General features: G+C 37.4%; 1 long non-coding RNA gene across 2 annotated transcripts; it reads right to left on the reverse strand.

Annotated features, from left to right (window-relative positions):
• Nucleotides 1–618: 618 nt before the first annotated feature.
• LOC127293541 (uncharacterized) lies at nt 619–6195 on the reverse strand. 2 transcript variants are annotated; one of them, XR_007845932.2, is made up of 8 exons: nt 5836–6195; nt 5607–5716; nt 5430–5507; nt 5228–5303; nt 3612–3708; nt 1860–1900; nt 1604–1738; nt 619–740 (listed from the first exon to the last, which is right to left on the reverse strand). It is a non-coding gene; the product is annotated as an uncharacterized lncRNA (long non-coding RNA). The 2 variants fall into 2 exon arrangements; XR_011742730.1 differs by having other exon boundaries at nt 5607–6195.
• Between the last annotated feature and the right edge of the window lie 541 nt (nt 6196–6736).

Consider the following 6736-nt stretch of genomic DNA (forward strand, 5'->3'; position numbering starts at 1 on the left):
GCTTACTATATGACATAAGAAGACTATGTGCCTTGGTTTTTCATTTTTTGATTTTTTTAAATTATGCCCATTTGAATCTTGGTCAAATCCTAGATTTGACCATGGTTTAAACAAGTTTAAATCATGAATATGAAAAATTAAGCATCTATCCTTCTTAGTCACTCCAAAACTAGATTTAGATGTGCGCCTTGGCGCACGACCCCGTGGAGCTCATGCCAATGTTTATCTCTCATAACAGTGATAAAAGGAGCTACCAATATAATACCATTCAACGGTTTTTGTATTGAAATTCCAAACATATAAGATTCGGTGCATAATATTATGAAGATTAGATCCCAGGCGTAATGAGGAAACAATCAATATAAAGTGGACCACTTCAGTATCAGATAGCAGTTTATACATACCCCTCGGCACATTCCAAAATTATAAGCACTTTTTAAAAGGCTGTATTGAACAACTATAGAAATCGATCATAGGCGCACATGGAAATATTGCATGATATCCTTGCATTCATTCTCGACACCAGAATAGGAACATCTACCAGACAACTTGTAATTGGAGACACGTCACACGTCTCCAAGATGTCCTCTTTGCGGCGGTGTAAAACACCGGAAACAGGGAACATCTACCAGACATTTATCACCACAGACAAACACAAATTGAACTTCTGGATGCACTGATCATCTGTGACTGCTGATATTTAAGAACAGTCCAATCATAAACATAATCGAACTGGAATCCTACACAGATAATATCCCATCAGAATGCCTCAAAGAGTAGTTGTTAGAAAAAACTGCAGTGCAAAAAATTTACCTTTTAACGTATAAATACAAAGGAACATTTTCGAATAAAAAGGTCTCTAAACAGTATCTTCAGGTATTTATAGTCTGGAATATCCTCATAATTATACTTGTAGCTTAATTATCATCCTACTTACCACCCAGATACCAAACGCTCGTATATCCAAGAAAGCAAAGAAAGGGGCACTCAATGTGGTACCTGGTACTACTCTGGTCAGAGTGGGTCTATAGCTAGAGCGCAGAGCTTAATGTGTGGTATATGTTGTGTATTCACTGTCCACAACCCAAATTCCGTTAGCTAATTGCTGTTCTATATGATCTAACCCACAAAATCAAAAAGTGAACCTCCAGCAATACCAGGTGCTGGGTGTCAGGACTAAATTGCACATGGCAAAATACCAGATATTTCTCACTGGAAATCACCAGATATTGTATCATTTTGTTTCAACAAAAAGAATATTGTATTATTCTTTCTTTCTTGGCAGTTTTTCATGTTTATTTAATTATTTCTCATGGCCAAAGCAACCCTCAGTTTGGACCACACATGTGTTACATCATAAATAAATTGAACTGCACGTCTTTGTTTGAATTGAACATTTATGTATCTTACAAAACAAAAGCTTGTGTATGATTTGCATAAGAACAAATATTCAGTAGGACTCAAATTTGCACAAGTGTCATGATATCACGAAAGTAGAATTAATTTATGATGGCTTTGGAACTTCCAACCAAATTTCATATGCACTGAATGTCTAACAGATAACTATTGTTTGGTTACCAAATATGAGTTCCAAAAAACATACCCACGTGAAAGGAAAAATAACTCCCCCTCTCCCTCTCCCTGTTGTACCTGCACCTGATGGTAAGGTATATGCTCCAGTAGTTGATTTTCCAATTGTGCTCCCTCCAGTTTCTTCCAGCTATGCTTCCAGCTCATCCTGTCAAAATTACATTGCAGTAGGTATAAAGTGCATCAGAGGAGAAGAAAGTATCAACCTTAAGATTATAAACCCTAAATGGCAAGTGAGTTTTTTTTTAGATCAATGGCAAGTGAGTTACCTCGTCAAAATCAGAAGATGCTCCAATAGGAGCTCTTGTATCTGTTTCATGTTTTCAGTCTATCCGTTAATTTCTACCATAGTATCATAATAACATGGGGGTGAACTAAAAATCCATTATAAAACATTACGATCTGCATCTCGATGAACGCTACAAACTGTGCGGCTCCTCGGTGGAGTAGTAGGTGTTGAGATTAATATGACGAAGTCACATAATTTTAAATTCCCCCATCCATACAGATGGTTATCCTATAATGCTAAATACCGCTTCATGTACTACTATTTATATAGGACAAAACAAATAAAGAATATACAGATTGGGCAGCAACAACGTATATTTTGAGTTTCGATTTACCTTGAACCACTTATATTTGTATCTCGATCCAGCAAAACCATCTGAAACCAGAACTTGTGTAATGACCTCTATAAATTATATCATTCAACCAAGACCCGGAGAAGTAAAAAATATAATCATATGGCAGACCACACCGAACAAAATCAGACCAACATTTTTAAGAAGTAATATAGTTCTATACTGAGGTAATATAGTGCTGAAACTCGTAGACATAATTTGATATATAGAGCCATTCATCTAAAAAAGCATGTGACTGAGCATACATAAAAAAGAATGCCAAAGCCGAGATGTTCCAGGCATGTAGATAGCCATAACAGCTTTTCAATAGGTCCATGCTAGCATAGGAGCCTGACTTGATAACTTGACAAACCAAAGTTTCAAAGCAGGACAGAGATCCTTGCGAATACCTTTCGGGAGCAGCTCCAGCTCACTATCTACTAAAGTTTAGTTGTCACAAATTTCTAGAGTCAAAGGGAAGTTCTGAGGCATTGCCCATTTAACAATTTGTTAGAACAAGTTTTTTGAACCTCATGAGCTTCAATTTCTTCCACAAACGGAATAATCGAGCAAACTACTACCTGGACGTCCTTAATTAACCCATTTTGTTGCTTGCACAATAGAGAATTTATAGCGACTTCATTGGTTCTTGCAATTGAAATATTAAAGGTCTGCTAATTGATTTTATTTGCTCTAGAATGATCTTTACCTGGACATTTCTGATTCTGTATACATGCATATAGGTTATATGTGTGGTCATTTTATTACAGGTAGAGGGCGATCTCGAAGAAGCAATTCGATAAATGGAGTCTTGTTGGATCGATGCCTGCATGAGGACTTCCCGCTCCAATCTATGCACCTCAGAATAGCCAGTTGTAGATTGTCCTAGAGCATAGGTAAATGGAGAAGTAGCGCTCCAAATTTAACACACCAATACGCTATACAACTAAGCCTCTAGTTTTTTTTTAATGAAATATTTCATGTGGCTGTGGGCAATGCTTAAGCATATAATATATACCCAGAACATTGATTGTTGATATGGACACCTGCACAAACATTGGCTATAATTTTCAATTTTTGAATAAACCATGACACTAATGTTTATATTAGCTTAGTTTTCATGTCCTTACCTGGCTTGTACATGTGTGTGTTTTAGTTCAAGTGATTAAACATAGCAAGGCCGAATAGAAACACAAGACACCTTTAGATCATGCTCCTCAGTGGAGTAGTAGGTGTTGAGATTAATATGACGAAGTCACATAATTTTAAATCCACCATCTGTAAAGATGGTTATCCTATAATGCTAAATACCACTTCATGTACTACTACTTATATAGGAGAAAACAAAAAAAGAATATACAGATCCAGCATCAACATCGTATATTTTAAGTTTCGATTTACCTTGAACCACTTCTTCTATTTGTACCTGATCCAGCAAAATCATCTGAAACCAGAACTTGTGTAATAGCCTCTATAAATTGAATCATTCAACCAAGACCTGGAGAAGTAAAAAATATAATCATATGTCAGACCACACCGAACAAAATCAGACCAACATTTTTAAGAAGTAATATAGTTCTATACTGAGGTAATATAGTGCTCAAACTCGTAGACATAATTTGATATAGAGCCATTCATCTAAAAAAGCATGTATTTGGGCATACATAAAAAGAGTGCCAAAGCCGAATATCATAGATGTTCCAGGCATGTAGATAGCCATAACAGCTTTTCAATAGGTCCATGCTAGCATAGGAGCCTGACTTGATAACTTGACAAACCAAAGTTTCAAAACAGGACAGAGATCTTTACTGAATACCTTTCAGGAGCTCCAGCTCAATATCTACTAAAGTTTAGTTGTCACAAATTTCTAGAGTCAAAGGGGAAGTTACAGGCATTGCCCGCTTAACAATTCGTTAGAAGAGGTTTTTTGAACCTCATGAGCTTCAATTTCTTCCACAAACGGAATAATCGAGCAAACTACTACCTGGACGTCCTTAATTAACCCATTTTGTTGCTTGCACAATAGAGAAGTTATAGCGACTTCATTGGTTCCTGCAATTGAAGTATTAAAGGTCTGCTAATTGATTTTATTTGCTCTAGAATGATCTTTACCTGGCCGTTTCTGATTATGTATACAATCATAAAGGTTATATGTGTGGTCATTTTATTACAGGTAGAGGGTAGTACGAAGAAGCAATTCGGTAAATGGAGTCTTGTTGGGTCGATGCCTGCATCAGGACTTCCCGCTCCAATCTATGTACATGACTGAGTTTCCTCATTCTTGAACGATAATTTATATACAAAAGGCGGGTCTGATTACCATGCGCAAATCTAACAAAATAAATTGGAGCATAGTACCGCTGCCAAATAAAATATGGACATTTCTGTGTCCTGACAAGCAATATTACGGTACATAGGTCTGCATAAAACTATGAACCAATCCAACTGAATCCCACGCTGCAAACGAAGTACAAACAAAATGTTGCGCACACCACAAAGGAAAATAATTTAAAGTTGAGTGTTCTTATTAATGCTTTCAAACCTAAAAGTACGATATAACTGCGGTTTGTATTTCTCGAAGTATATGATTTGATGATATCCCAATATGGATTGAAAATTGCTAAGAAAAAAGAATGCCTAACTTGAAGATGCACCCCACGCAAACACATAATGGGAAGCGAAAGGTTCACTTTGATGCAAAACTGAACCTTTTCATGTAAGAAACAGCTAGCTCTAGCAAAAAAATCTACCAAAAAAGTAATTGTAAGAAATTAAATAAACCAAGAAAACATAAATCAAGAGAAGAATAAAGACAAATAGTACGCCTGTAATATATTAGCGGGAATAACGTCTCCGTAAACTGTAAGGTGAAAATTCCAACAGGAAAATGTTGAAATTGAGTATACACCATGATAATGATTTAATGGTGTTTTCAGACAAACCAATGTTATAATGATCAACCAATGGCCCATATAAGTTCAGAGTCAATACTGGACACACAAATGCATTGCCTTTACCTAGATATCATATCTTCCTTTTGAACAAAGCACCAACATCACGAAATAAAAGTCAGGCTTCTCCTTTTTTTTTAACCTGCTCGATATACATAGAACAGTATAAACAGCATCATAACAATATAGATGGGACCTGCTCGTCCGGCAACCAGCTAAAATTGATGCATCAGCTTGTCATCTTAGGAGTGAAAGGATTTCACAATACCATGGAATAAGCAGAGTACATGTAGTCTGATGCTCCAAAGTTGATGCCATCGAACACGGACGGCAGGGCTTCTATTGTCTGTGTGCCGGCGACAAATTGGACACCGGGAAACAAAGTTATTTAGACTGTCCGAATCCTGGGAAACATCATTGGCATTTAAATAGCTGAGGTTCTTACCGAGATGCCCTTGTGGACTATGATGGCGACATCCTTGGTGAACACGCCGGTGCCGAACTTCATGAAAAGACCAAGGACCACGTGAAATATATTCCCGGAACAATGCTCAGCTGCAAGGTGAAAGAGATCACCATTAGTCTCGAATTCTTAGTGAAACAATGTGCAATGTTCTCAAGAAAAGGAATGAGTGGCAAGAATCCTGTAGCACGCTAGATGTAGCAGCAACCACCTTCCTGATCACGCTTGCAAGCACTCGGTCATGCGCAGATGACGCCTCAGAACTTCTTGATCTTGCTTCCCAGCTACACAAGCCAAGATATGTTTCCAATTTTTGTAGCACTTCCAGTTCCAGTGTCCCATTATACTACATAAAAAGATGCACCACGGTCTGAATAAACAATATGGCCCCTGTTTATGGCAAGAAAAGAAACACCCTCTTCTAAAACTCATCAACTCGCTCAACCTATGATCACCAAAAGACGGATAACAAACATGGAGCTAGCAATAGCTTGCATGGTTGAGACAAGGTATTTGGAGCATAAGTGCATGACACGAGTATTTAGAAGTAGGCTCAGGCGACAACGGCCAAGAGATGTGACTCTCGGTAGAAGCGGTGCTTCTCTTACGTGCCCAGTCGACCTGCAGGAATATATCAACACCATGAACAGTCATATAACAATAACAAAGAGGCATTGTCACCATGGTAAAACCACAAAAAAGTTTCAGTTACAAAAGTACCACTAGTTTACCTCATAGCCGTTTATGTCTGAGAAAAGAACCTGCAACAATCACAAGCAGAAAAAGGTTAGAAAATACCATACGCAAGACATCACAGTAGTATAGTAATTCTTTTCCCCGAGCTCCAAGTATCCAGATTCTTCTTTATTCTCTTCTTCCTCAAACCGACACACGTACTTTTCAGAAAAAGCATCAAATTATACAATTCAATCACTGAGAATTTAATCAAACAAGATATGACTCAGGAAAATAACCTTGATCTTCTTCTTCTTCACAAAATTTCCCCTACATTTTTCTTTCTTCTCTTTTTCCTTAGATCTGCAAGTAGCCCTTGGAGAAGGAAGAAGTTCAGACACACACGCGTCGTTTCATACTACTACGAAAAAAAAGTA

This window comes from Lolium perenne, chromosome 4 (genome assembly GCF_019359855.2).
Source record: "Lolium perenne isolate Kyuss_39 chromosome 4, Kyuss_2.0, whole genome shotgun sequence".
Classification (NCBI taxonomy): Eukaryota; Viridiplantae; Streptophyta; class Magnoliopsida; order Poales; family Poaceae; genus Lolium; species Lolium perenne.